This window comes from Diabrotica virgifera, chromosome 10 (assembly GCF_917563875.1).
Source record: "Diabrotica virgifera virgifera chromosome 10, PGI_DIABVI_V3a".
NCBI lineage: Eukaryota > Metazoa > Arthropoda > Insecta > Coleoptera > Chrysomelidae > Diabrotica > Diabrotica virgifera.
This window is the reverse complement of record NC_065452.1, coordinates 102,320,738-102,341,664: the sequence shown is the minus strand read 5'-3', so window position 1 is coordinate 102,341,664 and position 20,927 is coordinate 102,320,738.

Here is a 20,927-nt window from a genome sequence, read left to right as displayed (position 1 = left end):
ACGAACAATAAGATGTATTGTCAGAGATATAGCAAATAATCCCAAAAAAGTGCACCAAAATTGAGAGATGAGGTGGAAAGACAGTTTGGAAAAAGATGTAACCCTGAAACAATTAGACGGATATTACAAAATAATAATCAACATAGCTGAACTGCAAGAAATAAATATATCAGCCAAAGAAATAAGCAACAAGGAGTTTTGTTTTCTTTATTAATTTTAGCTGATATATATTTCTTATCGACGTAGCTGAACTGCATATATTTCTTATCGACATAGCTGAACTGCAAGAAATAAATATATCAGCCAAAGAAATAAGCAACAAGGAGTTTTGTCTTCTTTATTAATTTTAGCTGATATCAAAATCATACACAAAATAATTAAAGGATTATTGTTATTAATTTAAGTATGGTATATCTGAAACTGAAACCCAAAACATAGCTTATGCTATTTTAATAGTAACTTACTTTCAGTATGTAATTTTTTTTCTAATATTGAGTCACTGACAAAAGCTACAGTTTTATTGAGTAGCGACTGTATCATTTCAGAATTGAGGCTGTGAGTCACTGTAGGTGCAGTGCAGTACAATAATTTTGCTTATACAAATTATCAGTAATAAATATTTATTTACATCAAAATAAAAATTCCATCACATACATCACATAATTATGTCTAACAGCTGATTGTCACTCTGACCAATACGAACACAGATATCACGTGGGTAGTTCTAACCAATAAAATCGTGGAATTCATAGCGGTATTTAACGGCTCGTTAAAGATACAGTGCGGCTCCCTACTTTGCGCATGCGTCAAAATATTTACAACGTTGTCATGTTGTTTACACATTGACATCGCCGGGAAATTCAAAATGCTAGCTCCTTGCAAGGAATCTTTTATTTTGACAAATGACATAATATTTTTGTAATGTAAATATAAAAATAACCTATAAAAATAAAATTCTATTTTGTTTTACCCTTATAGCCACTTTACACGATGCAACTAATTGCGCAATTAATTGCACAATTTCTTGCAGCAATAGAAATTGCATCGTGTCATACGCAAATTGCACAGAAAAGCTGCAACTTCTTGCAGCAATTTCTTGCTGCAAGAAGTTGCAGCTAAATAGAACATGTCCTATTTTTCATGCAATTTTTTCTGCAATTTGGGTATATTTTTAGTAACTTTTAAGGCTACACTGTTTGTTTTGACATTCTGTCATCCTAAATTTCAAATTAAACAATTTTTGACAAAACTAGAGGAACTTTTTACCAATTTCACGCTTCACAGATAACATTATTCTGGTGGATAACTTTAATTATGCAACATAGGGATTAAAGAAACTATATTCTATTTTTATTTCTTTTGTATTTAACAATGTTTAACAACTTATTTCCTTTTGTAAATGAATAATGTATTATAGGTATACTTGCATTAGGTATTATTTGATTTTGTTATGCATAATACATATTATAATTTTCTCAAATTATAATCTAACATTTTTAATCTAATATATCGATAACTCTACTCAAAAAATTACATTTTTAATTTATAAAAACAACATAACCTAAAATTTATGGTATGTCAAAGTTTCTGTTCATTTCATGTCAGTTTATGCAATTTACTTGCACCGTGTAATCACTTTATTGCAGAAAGCTAGTTGCAACTTATTGCAGAAGTTCTTGCTGCAAGAACTTGTGCAATAAATTTCGCAATTACTTGCATCGTGTAAAGTGGCTATTAGATAGACACGTTGTCTAAGGTTTTACCTGTACCTGTAAAAGGGTATTAAGAAAATATAAGATCATTGAAAAGAGTAAAACGTTGAATTTAATTATTTTGTCAGTTAAAGAACAACATAACCATCATACAATATGGAAGTGCTATTTTAGGTTTAGAAGTTTTTAAATACTTTTGCATATTATTGGTATATAAAATGACACCATTGCAGAATCTTCAGTCAGAAGTCAGACAGTAGTTGAAGTGCTGTATAATCAATCACAAATTGCCTCAAGAATTGTTATAGAAAGAATATTTGGTATTTTATGCAGAAAAGATTCCCCATATTAGTATGTGAAATAAGATGCAAGTTACCTTTTGTTTGAAGAATAATATCAGCTTGTATACTTTTACATAATATTGCAGTTGTTAATAGAGAAAACATTGAAATACTGGAAAAGGAGGATGCTGTTATTTAATCCAACAAGCTGTGGCAGTACCTACATTTTCAACCAGGAGCAAATCTAGTGTAACTAAATGTGTGTGTGTGTGTTTGTTTTAAAAGATTATTCTCCATTTAACTCAAGCCTAAATGGTTCCCACATAACAATTTCATGTTCTTGGTAGATTCGATATTCAATATTCGATAAATAGACTATTGATTATGTATTTTAGAAAAGAACTACAACGTTAACGGGGTTTTATTGTTTCATATAGTCAATGGACTTTTAAATATGAAAAACCCGCGGAGTGCTACCATTTAAAGGGGTGAGCTTTTGAGAAAGGGGTGAATTAATCCCTAGGCACAGGACGAATTAGGGTGAGTTCTATGCACTTTTGGTACAAACACATCTGCAGGAAAATTGTTCCAGGTTAAATTTACTATCGAAACATTACATTTTAAAGTTAAAAATATTTTTTTTTACAAAAATATATTCAAAAGAAAAGCAAGAAAAAAAACTTCAATCCTTACTCTTTAAAATTACATTTAGTAGAAGTCTCTATGATTTATGATTTCCAAAATATGATTTTTCAAAGTTCGCCACTCACAGCGATTTTGGCCCATTTTCCTTGTTACTTCTCAAACATTGTTCTGTAACTTTTTTCTACGTAGCTTTAGGTATATGCAATGTTACATTTAATAGGAAAAAAGGTCAATTACCTTTAAAAAGTTTTATACTTTTAATGATTTTTGATATATTTTATGATTATTTTTAAATTTCTCATTATAACTTTTTTATTGTATATGTAGGTATATAATTGGTAGGTATATTATTGTCTAATAAAAAAGAAAGCTTATTTTATTTACTTTAAAATGGTGTATCGTAAAAAATTCTGGGACTATTTTTAAACAAGATTGGAACCCTATGGAAAACTTTTTTATTATTAACTTTATGAAAAAAAAATTATGATATAATATGCAATCATATTTTTCTAATTGAAAAGAATAAAAAAAATTTAAAATTTTTCTCAAATTACGGATACTCTTGGATATCCTACGGATATCGTGTTTAAGAATTGTCCTAGAATTTTTTGCAATACACCATTTTAAAGTAAAGAAAATAAGCTTTTTTATTCCACAATGTATATACTTAAATGTACAAGAAAAAAAGTCATAATGAGAAATTTGAAAAAGCATAACTTCCTTAGAAAGAGCTGTATAAATAACCTTATACAATAGACTATTTTAAAGGTAATTAATTTCTCTTTCTACTATTGCATATACGTAGAAATGTGCACGGAATAGTTACAGAACAATGTTTGCGAAATAATGGGGAAAATTGCCCAAAAATGCTGTGAGCGGCAAACTTAGAAAAATCCTATTTCGGAAACTATAAATCTTAGAGAATTTTACCAAACTTCATTTTAAAGAGGAAGGATGGAAGTTATTTTTCGCTAAAGCAATGCCTATACCTATATCCCTGTGGAAAATAGTTATGGGGCTAAAAACAAAATTGCTTTCTTTCGTGTTTTTTTCTTGCTTTTATTTTGAATATATTATTTTTGTAAAAAAAAATATTTTTGACTTTAAAATGTGATGTTTGGATAGTAAATTTAACCTGGAACAATTTTCCTGTAGATGTGTTTATATCAAAATTGCATAGAACTCACCCTAATTCGCCCTGTGACTAGGGACTAATTCACCCCTTTCTCAAAAACTCATTCATTTCAATGGTAGCACTCCATGTTTTTTTCTAATTTAGAGACAGATATGAGACAATAAAATTCCGTTAACGTTGTAGTTCCTTTTAGTTCTCTTATTTTGAACATAATCAATAGCCTAAAACAGTGGTTCCCAACCTTTTATGTCTGGCGACCCACCTTCTGATGTATTTTCATATTCGTGACCCATCCCTCACCCATGATGATATACAGGGTGTAACAAAAATACAGGTCATAAATTTAATCGCGTATTCTGGGACCTAAAATAGTTCGATTGAACATAACTTACCTTAATACAAATGTGCACGGAAAAAAAGTTACAGCCCTTTGAAGTTACAAAATGAAAATCGATTTTTTCCAATATATCGAAAACTATTAGAGATTTTTTATTAAAAATGGACATGTGGTATTGTTATGGCGGTAGTATTTTAAGAAAAAATTATAATGCAATTTGGACACCCCATACAAATTTTATGGGGGTTTGGTTCCTTTAAACCCCCCCAAACTTTTGTGTACGTTTCAATTTAATTATTATTGTAGCGCCATTAGTTAAACACAAGTTTTTAAAAACTTTTTTGTCTCTTAGGACTTTTTCCAGAAGTCAGTTTTTATCGAGATATTTGAATATTTGTCAAATCCACCACATATTTGTATATGGTAAAGTACGATTATGGAGACTTGGTAATAATATGAAAATTTATTTATGATTTACATTTTTAGGTATATTTTGAACCATATTAAAAAAGAAGCCACATCTCGATAAAATATGCTTTATCAAAAAAAATACAAAGAGGCAAAAATGTTTTAAAAACACTGTGTTTAACTAATGGTACCGCAGTAATAGTTTAATTGGAACGTACACAAACATTTGGGGGGTTTAAAGGAACAAAACCCTCATAAAATTTTTATGTAAACATATTAAAAAAGATGCCGCAACTCGATAAAAACTGCCTTATCGAAAAAATACTAAGAGGCAAAAAAGTTTTAAAAATATTTAATTCAACTAATGGCACCAGAATAATAATTTATTTGAAACGGACACAAAAGTTTGGGGGGTTTAAGGGAACAAAACCCCCATAAAATTTTTATGGGGTGCACAAATTTCACTATAATTTTTCTTTAAGATGTTCTTGCCATAAGAATGCCACATGTCCATTTTCAACAAAAATCTCTAATAGTTTTCGATATATTCGAAAAAATCGATTTTCATTTTGTAACTTCAAAGGGCTGTAACTTTTTTTGTGTGCATATTTGTACTAAGGTAAGTTAGGTTCATTCGAACTATTTTTGGTCCCAGAATATGTGGTTTAATTTATGACCTGTATTTTTGTTACACCCTGTATATGTACGTTATTCAGCTACTGTAAGAGCCACGCCCCGACCCACCTGAAATCCGCCCGCGACCCACTAGTGGGTCGCGACCCACCGGTTGGGAAACGCTGGCCTAAAAGGTTTATTCCAAGAATAAACTTTTACGAATATTCTAAGTAACTACATACATGAATGTGCTCAGTATATTTGGTCCGAGAATATTCTTCAAAGTATATGCAAAAAACATGAAATTTAGAATGTTTTTATAGTACATGCTATGCTTCTACTACACACATACTAAAAAGAATATATTCCGACGAATGTTGGTAGTGTATGCTTCGAACATGAAAGGAAAATCATTGTTATGTAGTATAATGTTGATAATTTTATTTTTATTGGACTGCAGTTTGTTAATAAATTTATAAATAAATAGGTATATTATATTGGTGACTGATTTGATTTTAAGTATTTTATTATTAGCAATTTATAAATACATGATATTGGTGTTTGATTTTGAGTATCCTTTAAAATTTATTTTATATCTCATTCTGTTAAAAGGCCTTCCACAACTAGCAAAAATGTATGAACAAGGAAGTTATTTTAAAGGACAAAAATAATAATAGAAAAATTAGCTTTATGGTGTTTTTTTTATTAATTTTTTTGACAGTATGTTTAAATAAACAAATGCTGATGACATGAAAATGAAAGTGTAATACATACTTTTGGCTCAAAACTTTATAGATTATGGGACTTATGTCCCCGTTAAACCTCGGTTAGCTAATCGGGACAGAAAAGAACCTCTTTGGGCCTCTTGCGTTGTAATATCATGTATAATCATAATATCATCATCATTGGCTCTGCAACCCATGGTGGGTCTTGACCTGTTCCAGAATCAGCTTCCTATCCCTCACCTTGGTTTTCCAATTTCGCACTCCTAATCATAATAATAAGTACAATTGTGTTTATGTCTATGTTATGCATACATTTCTGTCCTGATTAAACCCCGGTTAGCTAATGGCAGTTTAACCGGGACAAAGTACCGGCCCTATATCTAAATAATAAAGGATTAAAATTCCAAAAACCTTTGTTTTATTGTATTAACCTGTTTATATTGTTAATGCCATACGTATATTATGTTATATCTGTTGAATTGAACTGTACTTTTTAATACAGAATTTTAACAAATCCTAAGCTTTTCCACAATTTCACAAGCATATTTGTGCATTCAAATTAATTGCAATTACATCTTATATATCTATACCTACTAAAAATATTTATTTCTACACAAAAATGTCTAAATTAATAATTAAAAAGAATGTCTATGTGATTCTTGTAATTAACAGTTTAAAATTATTTACAAATTATATTTATAGCTTCAATAAATGTCCTTGTTTCATATTGATTTGGGTCAAACCATGCATAATTTGTATCTGAGAATAAACTTTTATTTAGGAATCCTTTTTAATGAATAAAACAGGACATACATAACCAACTCAGATCCAAATATAAAAATAAATCCAATATCCAATAATCGGATCAAAGATGTGACAGTGACAAATACAAAATACAATTGAAGTTAGACGCGTTTCTTCTTTCTCAACGTAATTTGTCCTTCAAACTATCTCGGAAACGGCAACGTTGGAGTTGAGGACACGCACGCGCAAATTAGGGAGCCGCACTGTATCTTTAGCCGCTCCTGCCAACAGTCAAGCAAAGAACGAGAGGCGCTTCTCCGCCAAGGTAAACGTCAAACTCTCTCAGAAAACGAAATCATTCTCGATAGGTGGAGTACGTTCCATCACCGAGGTATGACGTCACCCCAGTAGTCCTATACGAGAAATTAGAGAATTTAAATGGAGACCGAGGAAAAATAATTATAATAATAATTAAAGAGCTAATTTCGTAACGTGACCGTTACACTTGGTCACTATGGATCTCCAGAGGTACTCCAAATCGGCTGATGCAGTCTTTGATTAACACATCTGCAATAGTGGCGGCCTTCTGGTCTGGAATTGCGAAGATCTCCACCCACTTCGTGAAGTAATCCATTACCACCAACATGTATTTGCATCCATTGTCACTTTCTGGAAATGGCCCGGCAATATCCAAAGCTATTCTTTCAAACGGACTTCCAACATTGTACTGTCTCATAGGAGCCTTTCTTTTCCGGTAGGGCCCGTTACTTGTAGCACAGGTAGTACATTTCTTACACCAGTCCTTCACATCGTCGGAACTCTTCATCCAATAAAATCGTTCCCGAATTCTCTGAAGGGTCTTCTTTACACCAAAATGCCCTCCTGATGGACTGTCGTGTAACTGACGAAGTACTTCGGCTACTCTGCTCTTTGGAATCACCAACTGTGTTCTCCTCACCGAACCATCATCATTTTCTATTACTCGTTTAAGCAAGCTGTCTTCCAAGATAAATGAGTCCCACTGGGCCCAATACGTCTTAACTGCTGAGCCTAGGCTTGATATTTCTTGCCAAGATGGTCGACGATTTTCTTCTTTCCATTTTCGAATCTTCTGTAAAACTGGATCTTTTTCTTGTTCTTCCTTGATCTTGGTAGGCGTCCACTCGTCGTTGACCACTGTTGTTCTTAGTACTGCTGCTTCCTTTGACTCTGTTTTGTTGCAATGGGAACATTCTGCTGGACACGGTCTTCTAGATAGAGAATCAGCGTTTCTGTGGCTAACTCCGGCCCGATGCTCGATCTTGAAATCATATTCTTGAAGTCGTTCAATCCATCTGGCTATCTGACCCTCTGGATTCTTAAACTGCATTAACCATTTAAGGGCGGCATGGTCGGTTCGGATTAGAAACTTCCTTCCGTAGAGGTATTGATAGAAGTGTTCCACTGATTTTACTACTGCTAGAAGTTCTCTTCTCGTGACGCAATAATTTCGTTCAGGTTTTGAAAGCACTTTACTAAAATATCCAAGGACTCGTTCCTGTCCTCCTTGGATCTGAGACAGCACTCCTCCAATTCCCACATTACTTGCATCCGTATCTAAGATGAACTCTCCTTCTGGTAGTGGATACCCTAATATTGGCGCTGTAATTAAATGCCTCTTCAAAGTTTCAAAGGCCGTTTGGCAGTCTCCATCCCAGCAATAATCTCTTGCTTCCTCTGTAAGTCGCGTTAATGGCTTAGCGATATCTGCAAACTTCTTAATGAACCTCCGGTAGTAAGTACATAGTCCCAGAAAACTTCTCACTTGATGTTTATCAGTTGGTTCAGGCCATTCCTTAATGGAATCGATTTTTCCTTTATCCACGGCCACTCCTTCTTTGCTGACTATATGACCAAAATAATTGACTTTTCTTTGAAATAACTGGCATTTCTTGGGATTTAACATTAACTGGGCAGCTTTAAGTCGATTAAACACGTCTTCTAAATTCTTCAGGTGGTCTTCAAACGTCTCTCCCAAAACGATTATGTCGTCTAAATACACCAGGCACGTTTTCCAAGATAACCCTCTCAACACATTTTCCATAAGCCTCTCAAATGTCGCAGGAGCGTTACAGAGTCCAAACGGCATAACGTTGAATTCCCATAATCCAGATCCTGTCGTAAAGGCCGTCTTCTCTTTGTCCACTGGATCCATTTCTACCTGCCAATATCCAGACTTCAAGTCCAACGTAGAAAACAATTTACTTCCAGCTAATGTGTCCAACGTGTCGTCGATCCGAGGCAGAGGATAACTATCTTTCTTGGTAACATTGTTCAACAAACGGTAGTCCACACAGAACCTCGTAGTTCCATCTTTCTTCTTGACCAGGACCACCGGAGAGACCCATGGGCTCGTAGAAGTTTCTATCACCCCGTCTTTCTTCATTTCTTGAACAATCCTTTCAGCTTACTCTCTCTTCGCCTGTGGTAATCGTCGAGCTGATTGACGAATTGGCCTAGCGGTACCAGTGTCAATTTTATGTTTGACAACTGTCGTCCTTCCTGTCTTTCCTCCTTTCGGTACGAATATGTCACGATATTGCCTAAGAAATTCCCTTAATTTCCTTTTCTCCACTTGATTCAGAGATTGGCCTGCAACTGCAACCATTTGGTCGAACTTGTCGTTGGAATTATCTGATGTTGTTGTCTGACGGATTATGGACGTCACGGGTACACAAGTTCCTACTTTTGTCTCCTTCTTGATGGTCACCGGGTAGTCATTGACATTAATCAATCTCACGGGAATTTCTTTAGCAGAAGTAACCAATTCCTTTCCAATTATGATTCCTCGGCCAACCTCCTCGTCGTGGTTCCATGGCTCCATCATAACAGGCGTTCCTTCTTCTACAGTTCCCTGTAGCCGCGCTACGATGATCGTTTCACTCCTCGCAGGCACAACTGTATCTTCTTTAATGGCTGCTAGCACAGTTCTGTCATCATGTGGATGAAGAAATACCTCCTCGTTGCCAACTTTGATTACCCTATTCTTAAAATCCAATTGAAATCCATGCAAATTCATTACGTCCATTCCTAATATAACATCTTCTTCGATGTCTGCAACTATGACAGTATGGACGAACTTTTCTGCTCCAATCCCCAATTGTATCTGGATTTCTCCGTGGATGTTGGCATTTTCACCTGTGGCAGTCCGCAGTCGCAACCTCGTTGGTAAGAGTTTCTTACGACTGTTTATAACTGACGGTCGTATAATGGTCCTGGTCGCTCCGGTATCCACCAACAATGTATACTTTTTACCATTTATTTCTCCATCCACATATACACTATCTTCACGACATTTCAAAGAAGCTATTAGTATGAGAGGGTCTTTGGAAAAGTTGCGGGTCGAAGCTGCCCCCCTAAGGCCGACCCGTTCTAGTTTTCCTGCTGGTGAGTCTCTTGATTGTTATTGTACCTAGGGTACTTACATGAACCCCGTACGTGTCCCATTTCACCACAGTTCCAGCACCTTATGGTCTTCGTTTTCCTGGATGCAATGTCTTTCATCATATTAACAAGCTGGTCAAGTTTGTCCTCATCCTGTTCCTCTTTCACAGTCCTCACTTTACTGTACCCACCAGAGGCCTGGGTAGCTGATTCGTATTCGAGGGCGGCAGACAAGACATCGACCAGCGTCTTGTGACGAGCTAATCGCAGTGTTCTTTGCATTTCATGATCACGAAGGCCATCAATAAATGTTTGAACAGCCAACTTTTCCATCATGTCTTCGGGAGCTGTTGGATATGCATATCGTACCAACCTGGCAATATCGACCTCGTATTCTTGAAGAGCTTCATCTTTCTTTTGTCTTCGATTTTTAAACTGCGACTGATAGACATGCTCTAAATGTTCGTGCCCGTATCGCATATTCAGTCTCTTTTTAAGCTGCTCGAAGTCATCTGTCTCCTCTACGGCTATGGTCTGGAGGACATCCAAAGCGTCGCCTCGAAGAGCAATAGTGAGGTTTACAGCTTTTTCTTTTTCGGACCATCCGTTCGCTCTGGCCGCCGATTCGAACTGTTTCATGTAGTTGTTCCATGATGACTTTCCGTCGAAATTTGGCACCTTAACACGAGCATGACCTACACTCCCTTCAACTATCGACCGTGGCTCCAACTTGTATTTGGTTTCATCATCTTTAATATCTGTTAAGATGGGTTCCACCACTTTGTCCACTTTTTCCGTTTCCTCCAGTTTCTTTTCTATTTCCTTGATCTTTTCTTCAAAGGTAGATTTTATGGACGATATCTTGTCGTCAAAATCCGAAGTGACTTTAGAGATCTCGTTAGTCATTTTGCTGTCAAGGGATGAAATATCACCCGAAACTTTCTTCTCTAATGATGCAATGTCTGTCGAAACTTTCAAAACATCCGAGGAAACTTGGGAAATTTCACTAGAAACCTTTTTCTCTAACGATGTGATCTCTGTTGAAACTTTGTTTTCCAACGATGTAATTGACGAAATCAAAGCAGCATGCTTGTCTTCAAACAAATAGGTTTCTGGATCTTGGCCCTCTTCTTGAAGAGCGTTCTTTAGACGTTCGACTAGATCAGCCTTTTTCCCAGTAGTGTCCATGTCTCTCTCTTCTAACTGGTTGCGGAGCTCCTTAACGATCAATTCAGTGATTTTCTTATGTTGTGAAGACATTGTCACACACTTTATTTATTACGATTTATATTTTATTTATTTTTAAAAGTTCCACACTCTATTTAAACCGAAAATTTACGTTAAATTTATGTATTTCAAGTATCCTCACTTCTGCACCATTTTGTTACGTTTTTTTAGGAAATATTACGCGAATTGACTTTTAATTATTATTAAATAAATAAAAGACTTACTTGAAATTGTTTGTTTATAACACTTACAATTAACACTTATTTAACAACAATATCTAATTTATTTTACACTTTCTAACATTTAATTTATTTACAAATACGACTTATCTACTTTAAAAATACATACATTTCAGCAACCCGATCAAACAATAAAACAATATATCGCGTCGAATATATTAACTGACTGCCTGCTGCTTAAAAATCATCCGCTTATATAGATACGGCTCTGCTTCGAGAACATTTGGAAGGCCTGAGGCGGGTCCACGCCTATCATCGGGGAAACTTCTGGATTAGCGGAGACATTACTCGTCGATGACGTGTCGCTGTTGTTTGTTGACTACTAGGGGCAGGGCCGGCCTCAGTTAGAAATTCGTCACAGTATCAATATAGTGTACTTGTATTTAATGCTTTTTATTTAAAGACATTTTTAAATAATTTGAAAATTTGTGTATTTAAAACATTAATGAATAACTACTGCAGAAAACGATACTGCATGTTATGGACTTCAGAAACCATACATGATTTATGAACATGTAGTTCCCTCTACAACCTCTTAATCCCATATGTATCTTTTCATCTTTTGTTGTGGAGAAAGGTTCAGCTAAAACACATATTACAGTGATTCACAAATTTTAAGATTTTTTCACTTGAATACCATTGTCCTGTTGTCGGAACATGAGCGGAGCGTGAGGGTGCAACATAATACAATTCAGGGGTCTATGTAAAACATAAAAGAAATTATGTAGTTTTCTTTTATTTAAGTTAAAAAAGAATATTACGTAACGCGCTGTTCGAAGTGCGTTACGTAATACTTGAACGCCACCCCTGCTTATTTTGACCTCGTGTCCCAGATATTTGTAAGAGTCTATTGTTTGGTTTGTTATTGTCAGTAGTTATATTCCCGCGGCAGTACCTACATAGTTATATATAAGATTTGTCATAAGTTTAGTTTTTAATCCTGCTCTCTCAGCCACAGTTTTAAGCGAATATATCATATAAATTGTATTTTGTAAGTTATCTGTGATTAATACAATGTCATCTGCAAATATCAGATGATTTAGTCCGTCACCATCTATATTGACGCCCATGTCTTGCCATCGAGTGTTTTTAAATAGTGATTTTGGTAAAAAATAATAATTTTGGCGTTTAGTATTTCCTACTATGAGTCTGTTTTTAATTAATCCAGGAGGAGTAATTCAAATTTACCGCGCCGTAACGCTTGTTTGTAATTGGTCCAACCGCAGACAAGTTTACTCCACTCTTACGAAATTTTGACACAAATAATTTTGGTGAAATATTGTCTCCTGTCTCATTCCTCGACCTAAGCTGAATTTTGCTGTGTTTTCGTGTAGTCCTATACTTGATATAGCGTTCTCATATGTATACGTTTTTAATTAGTGACGTATACCTGTTACAGTAATCTATTCGACTTTGTTTTAGTGCTTCCAGTACTGTTTCAAACTCCACAGAATGCCTTCTCTTAATCGACAAATGCAAGAACCAGTGGTATATTGTACTCGATGTATTTTTCAATTAAATATCTTTGTGGTATGCAATATGGTATATTGTCAATAGTTATTTCCATTCATTACGAGATTTATCATAAGTTTAGTTTGCTCAAAGTTTATTTTTAATCCTGCACTCTCAAGGCCGCGTCTCACCATCAAATAATTTGATCAAACAGTTTGAGCAAACTCCGGAAGTACGTCAAAGTGACGTCACAATTGCAGTTTTTTTGAAATTCTAAAAATCTGTGCTCTCACTATCAGTCTAGTTTGATCAAATTTTTTGTATTGAGTTGTCTAACTTGTTTGTACTTTATTTAAAATTAAAATTTTTCATTATTATCCACAATGAACACTCAGGATGTGACGTCACTAACTGTCACTTTCAGTTTGCTCAAACCAGTTTGATCAAATTATTTGATGGTGGGACGCGGCTTTCAGAGTTTTACGTGAATGCATCATGTAAGTTGACTGCTATTAAGCCTTAGAAAAGAGAAACGAGAACCTTAGAGAAAAGAAATTGTCTACGACTTACTAAGAAAAATAAAGGGAATCAACCTTGACAAAATTTAAAAGGAAAAAGTCAGCGTCTAGATATATGCATCGTGATCCCAGGCTGAGATTTATAATTGAGGTCCTCAGAGCAACAGTGGCCTAAGCCACAAATTGAGCATTTTTAGATTATCATATAATTAAAAAAAAGCAACATTAGATACTCGGATTAACAGGGGCCTACACAACCTAGCTCTGTAATTGGCTAGATGGGGCTACATAATTTCTTATTGCCTTAACTGCCTTAACCAAATATATTGGAAATACGAATGCAAAGATTGCATTTATCTCAAAATTTTGGGTTTAGGCAACTGTTGCTCTGTTAGCCTCAATTGATAACTGATACAAATTGGTAGACTGATACGAAAAAAGATATACACAGTTAAAAAACTGGGACATGTATTGGCCATATATCGGAAACATTGTCAAAATGTATCTCGGTCTGTTGAGAAAACGCGTCGGTTCGAATCTGGCATATTTTCAAAAATATTAGTGAAAACAGTGGGTTAATCTATAACTAATTTTTGTTTTAATTTTAAGCTGTTGATAAAAGGCGCTTGATAACGCAGACGTAAATAATCAGGGTTTTAATATACCGGCACCTGAATGTAAGAATTAGGTAACTTGAATTTCAATGTTTCGAGGTAATTGCCAAAAACCATTTATTCATTTCTCTTCAGCGAAATATCTTGAAATATGACACTTATTATACTGATGTATATACTTATAGAGTTGACTTGTACTTGATGTAGGTTCAAGATATTTCGCTGAAGAGAAATTAATAAATGGTTTTTGGCAATCATCTCGAAACAAAGAAATTCAAGTTACCTAGTTCTTACATTCAGGTAAAATAAAAAATATGAAAAAAATTTTTTTTAAGAAACGCTTTTCTTTAGTTATGAGTGACTAAAATTAAAAACATTATAAAAAAATCAACCAAAAATCAAAAAAATAAAAATTCAAACTCGAAGGATTATTCGAAAAAAAAATTCTTAGACAGATTAAATATACAAAAATGTCACACATTCGTTAAAAAAATTGAAAAAATCTAACACATTCGTTAAAGAAAAGCGTGGGTATCTATGCTTAAACTGTTTATTCGATGAAGACGCGCCCCGCGCTTTTCTTTAACGAATGTGTTAGTTTTTTCAATTTTTTAACGAATGTGTGAGATTTTTTAAATTTAATCTGCCTAACAGTTTTTTTTTTCGAATAATCCTTCGAGTTTGAATTTTTTTTATTTTTTGCTTTTTAGTTGTTTTAGTTATTTATGCTAGTTTAGTTATTTTTGAAGTGAAAACTTCTTTAGGGACGTTGTGCACTTTTTGGATAGGGGAAAAAGCATTGAATTCGCGATCGTCATCGCTTATTATATATCATGTGTATGTATATATAAAGTATGTAGAGGCATTTAAATTTAAAATAAATGTGTAAAACATATTTTGGGGAAAAAGATTTATTTCGCGACGGTCATCGCGACCGTCATCTCTTCGGCTAAATAAATTTTGTACGTATGTACATTGTGTGTATGTATATATAAATTGTATAGAAGTATTTAAGTTGTAAAACCTATTTTTGGATGGGGAAAAAGGATTTATTTGGCGACCGTCATTTCTTCGGCGAAATAGATTTTGTACGTATGTATATTATTTGTATGTATATATAAGTTGTATAGAAGTATTTAAATTTAAAATAAATGTAAAACCTATTTTTGGATGGGGAAAAAGGATTTTTTTGGCGACCATCATCGCGACCGTCATCTCTTCGGCGAAATAAATTTTGTACATATATTTATTATGTGTATGTATATGTTACGGTCAATGATGTAAATTGAACATTGACGTTAATGGCCGGGCAATGTCGTGAATGTCCATTTTCCTTGGTTATTAACGACAGTGCCCGGCCATTAACGACAATAACCTTAAATATTGGCCAATGTTGTAAAAACTTAACGTAAAATTAGATTTTTCATCAATAACCGGTCAATAACGCCAGTTGCCAGAAGCAAATGGACAATGTTGATAAATCGATGCCTCAGAAGCCAATCGGTGTAAGTCAATAAGTGTTTAAAATGAGATACTAAGATGTTTCTGAAAGTAGTTGCAGAAATATAAGTAGTTATTAGAAACAAATAAAACGTCATTATTTATCATAATATGGGTAACATATTCATAATACAAACAAGGAAATAATAATATTTTTATATACAGTATGGTGCAAATGAAATGAATAAATTCGTTATTTCGTAAACCGGCGACTTTAAGGAAAAATCACGAAATAGGTCGATTTTTATTTTTAAATTATGATATTTTGGCATATATATGGCATACTAGTGACGTCATCCATCTGGGTGTGATGACGTAATCGATGATTTTTTTAAATGGCAATAGGGGTCGTGTGCTACCTCATTTGAAAGGTTATTCAATTATCTATTAAGTAACATAAACACTTACATAATTAATTATAAAGGGTGTCCAAAAAATTTTTTTAATTAAATTATTTAACAAAAAAAGAAGAATGTATGTAATTTATTTAATTCAAAATACATTTTACTGCTGTCATGAATCAGAAAAAAATGTTTATTTCACAAATAAACAATGGTTTTTCGCTTAAATTAATGTTTAAACGTCCAACAGGCAGGTGGCTGGCGGGAGCTGGCTTGATCATTGAATTTCATTCTATAGTGCTTTGTTATTTTTTTCCCACCTGGTGTTCTCAATAGCTATTTGTATAACAAGGGAGGAAAAGGCACTTTACTCCCATGTTATACATATGGTTTTTCCACCTTCCTCAAATAACACGTAATTTTTTCATTTTTACTTAATTTATTTATGTAACTAACCAACAAAATTATTAGAACTAAAACTAACAAGTAGGTACAATATAACTGTCAACTGTCAAATATAAGTCAAATTATTAATGTAAACATTGTTAAATCAGAATAACAATTTACTGTTTTTTACCATTCTGCAAAATAGAGAGTGTTTTTAAACAAACGTTAAAATGTATAGATACTTACGTAATAGAAAATAGATATTGTACAGGGCGTCAATAAGTTATATTTCATGAATGAAATATCATGACGTCACTTTTACTTTTCCTCCCTAGGGAGGAAAAATATTTTCCTCCCTAGGGAGGAAAAGTACAACTTTGCTCCCTACAATCAGGTACGAAAAAGTATACTTTCGGTAGAGGTAGGTGGAAAAATATTTTTCGCTTCTTTAATTTCACTTATTCGGCTATTGTATTCGTCACAGTTTAAAAATGATTTATTGTTATCACGTTTTGACTTGACTATTAAGTTGTTCTGAAGCTATTTCCTTGTGGCATTTTTATAATTACGTATTTTTTATGGGAAATAAGCCACAATTTTATTAAAAATGAATTTATTAACGTTTCGAAGCCCAAATCGGGTTTCGTTGTCAAAATACAAAATACTATTAAAATAAAACAAACATGTTGTTGCTAAGTAAAAAAATTCTTCTAATAATTTATTTAATCTGACTCATTTATATTGACAATTCAGACGTATATTATACATTTTAAAGTAGAAGACTTTAAAATGATATCGCCAATATTTATGAGTTGCGTTCCTGGGACGACTTTACTAAAAGATAGTTCATTCGATTACATGAAATCAATCCCAACTCAAGAATATCCGTCGCAAAAAAATCATAGCATGTGATCTGTCTTTAAAAAGACAACCAAATGCAACGATGACAGTAAAATTCTCGCGTTAGAGATTCCATAGTAAATCACGAGGGAAAACCAGGAAAAAACCTCGTGATACTATCCCGACATCGTAAGTATTTGGTCTTACATTTAATCTACCTTCAAAAAACTAATACAAAATCCTGACTTTAATATGTTTAAATTATAAATAATATTAATATTACATAGATATACAATAAGTAATACTAAAATATAAAATTTGTACTAACTCGATATGTTATTGACTTACTAATCAATAACATATCGAGTTAGTACAAATTTTATATTTTAGTATTACTTATTGTATATCTATGTAATATTAATATTATTTATAATTTAAACATATTAAAGTCAGAATTTGGTATTAGTTTTTTTGAAGGTAGATTAAATGTAAGACCAAATACTTACGATGTCGGGATAGTATCACGAGGTTTTTTTCCTGGTTTTCCCTCGTGATTTACTATAGAATCTCTAACGCGAGAATTTTACTGTCATCGTTGCATTTGGTTTCTTTTTAAAGACAGATCACATGCTATGATTTTTTTGCGACGGATATTCTTGAGTTGGGATTGATTTCATGTAATCGAATGAACTATCTTTTAGTAAAGTCGTCCCAGGAACGCAACTCATAAATATTGGCGATATCATTTTAAAGTCTTCTACTTTAAAATGTATAATATACGTCTGAATTGCCAATATAAATGAGTCAGATTAAATAAATTATTAGAAGAATTTTTTTACTTAGCAACAACATGTTTGTTTTATTTTAATAGTATTTTGTATTTTGACAACGAAACCCGATTTGGGCTTCGAAACGTTAATAAATTCATTTTTAATAAAATTGTGGCTTATTTCCCATAAAAAATACGTAATTGACTATTAAGTTTATATAATTATTAAAACGAGTGCGCACATCGTTGATATCCATGCTAACACTTATTAAATAAATTTACGAGTAATTTCAGCACGAAAACAATACACAATATACACACATGAAGTAAACAATAGTACCTAAACCTACACATAACCTATCTTTTAGTCAAAATTTCAACATTGACCGGTTAACAACGGGCATTGTCGATATTGGCCGGGCAATGATATAAATGTTACCAAGAATTTAAAATTATCATCAATGTCCAGTTTCTATGGACAATAACGTTAATATCCGGTCATTGTCGACAATGACCAATTCAACCGGCCATTGTCGATATTGGCCGACCAATAACGTTAATGGCCGGATTTACGTCATTGTCCGTAACATATATATAAATTGTCTAGATGTATTTAAATTTAAAATAAATGTAAAATCTATTTTAGGATGGGGAAAAAGGATTGATTTTGCGACCGTCATCGTTTAGTCAAAATACATTTTGTATGTATATAGATTATCTTCTTCTTCAGCCTGCATCCACTCCTGGACAAATGCCTCCCCATGAGTTCTCCATTCTTCTCTGTTTTGTGCTATTTGGTGCCAGTTTCTCCCCATTTTTGTTTTGATGTCGTCTAGCCATCGCTTTTGTGGTCTTCCTCTACTACGACTGTCCTCGCGTGGTCTCCAATGTACAATGTTTCTCTTCCACGTTTCGATGTTTTGTCGTGCCACGTATCCTACCCAGGTCAGTTTCATTTGCATTTCAATTCTTCCAATTACATATTCCACTTTCGTCCTGCTTCGTACGTCCATATTTTGTATATGTTCCCTCAGAGATACCCCTACCGTAGCTCGTTTGATAGCCCTCTGTGTCGTTCTCAACCTATTGGCAGATACCTCTGTAAGTGTCATCGTCTCCGTTCTATACGTCATAATTGGTAGAATACAACTGTTGAATGCCCTTTTCTTTAGATTTACTGGTATCTTTTTGTTCTTCAACACATCACTGAGTCTTGCTACTACTGCCCAAGTCATTCGGATTCTTCTAGTTATTTCTGCCGTTTGATTCTGTTTGCCTAGTTTGATCGTGTGACCTAGGTATATATACTTTTCGACACTTTCGATATCACTTCCATCTAAGTCGATTGTGATATATTGATTTGTCATCACTTTTGTTTTATTAAATAATTGTTTTTTTTTTAATTTAATTAAATTTGTTTTATTAAATGTTTGTTTTTGTCCTCTGTCTAACTTCTCTCTCCGTTCTTATTTTGCTTGTTGTTAGACCTTCTGATACAATTATTTGCATAGTTGCATTGTCGTATATGTATTTGAGGAGTATTCTATATCTAGAATCAATCCTTGTGTTATTCATTCCTTCTAATACGGCCCAGAGTTCTATGGAATCAAATACCTTATTGTAATCCACAAAATGCCAAATGAAGAGGTTCCTTGTATTCGTTGCACTTTTCGATAAGTGTCGTTACTGTCTGTAGGTGTTCTATGGTACTATGTCAACAGGCTGGTAGCTATCGAATTTATTTGAGTAGTTTGAGAGCCTGTTAGTAATTATTTTGGTAAGCATTCTGTAAGGATGTGACAACAGGCTTATTGGTTTGAAATTTTCGCGTTTGTGGTACCTACATATTAGGTGTATGTATATACATATAAATAGTATAGGACGCACGCAACGCGTATATAATATAGGTGTAGAACTTCTTTTTGGATCGAGAAAAAGCATTGAATTCGCAACCGTCATCGTTACGGCGAGATATTAGTAATTTATATACTATAGGTTGAATTGCGTATGTATAAGTTCGAACGAAGTTATAACGGTTGGAGGGGGGATAGAGAGTGTACCCGAAGAGCTTGCGAAGCAAGCGCATAAGGGGCCACCATACTACGGTCACGTAGTACGGACACGGTCCCTACTCCAATCATTATAAGTGATTAGTGTTTAAAGTATTTTTGAAGTGAAAACTTCTGTAGTGATTTTGTGCACTTTCTGGATGGGGAAAAAGCATTGAATGCGTGACCGTCATCGCTTCGCCGAAATAAATTCTGTACGTTTATGTATTATGTATATGTATATATAAATAGTATAGGATGCACCCAATGGGAATATAATGTAGGTGTATCACTTCTCTTTGGATGAAAAAGCATTGAACTCGCGATCGTTATCGACACGCCAGATATTAATAACTTATATACTATAGGTTGAATTGCGTATAAGTTCGACCGAAGTTACAATGGTTGGAGGAGGATATAGTGTGTACCCGAAGGGTCTTGTTTCGTAAGAAGTTTTCACTTCTGTCGGCACTCCCACGAGTGCCCTAATTTTTTTTTATATTTTTAATTTTAGTCACTCGTAAATAAAGAAAAGCGTTTCTTAAACATTTTTTTTCATATTTTTTTATTTTTTACTTCTTAGTCTTACACTTTTCAAACATTAAAATATATCGTCATGTTTAAAAAAAGGATGTATGTGATAGACACATTTTTTGCATTTATTTCAACATTTGATACATACATTGTACATTTTCTGTATATTCTTCATACATTTCTTAAATCAAAATCATTATTTACACCTATTACAATTTTCGCAGTCTTTCCATCTCTTCTAATGCTTTACTATTGCACGGTGTAGACCCTGTTAATTTCTCGCGAATTACGAATTCGAATGTTAACAGTAGCACGAAACGTCTCTACCGGTGGTTTTTCTAAGACTACGTTAAAAACACGAATTTTTTTAATTCGAGTTTTGGTTGAAGTTTTGTTTCGTATCGTATTGAAATTTGACACGAATAAGCGCTGA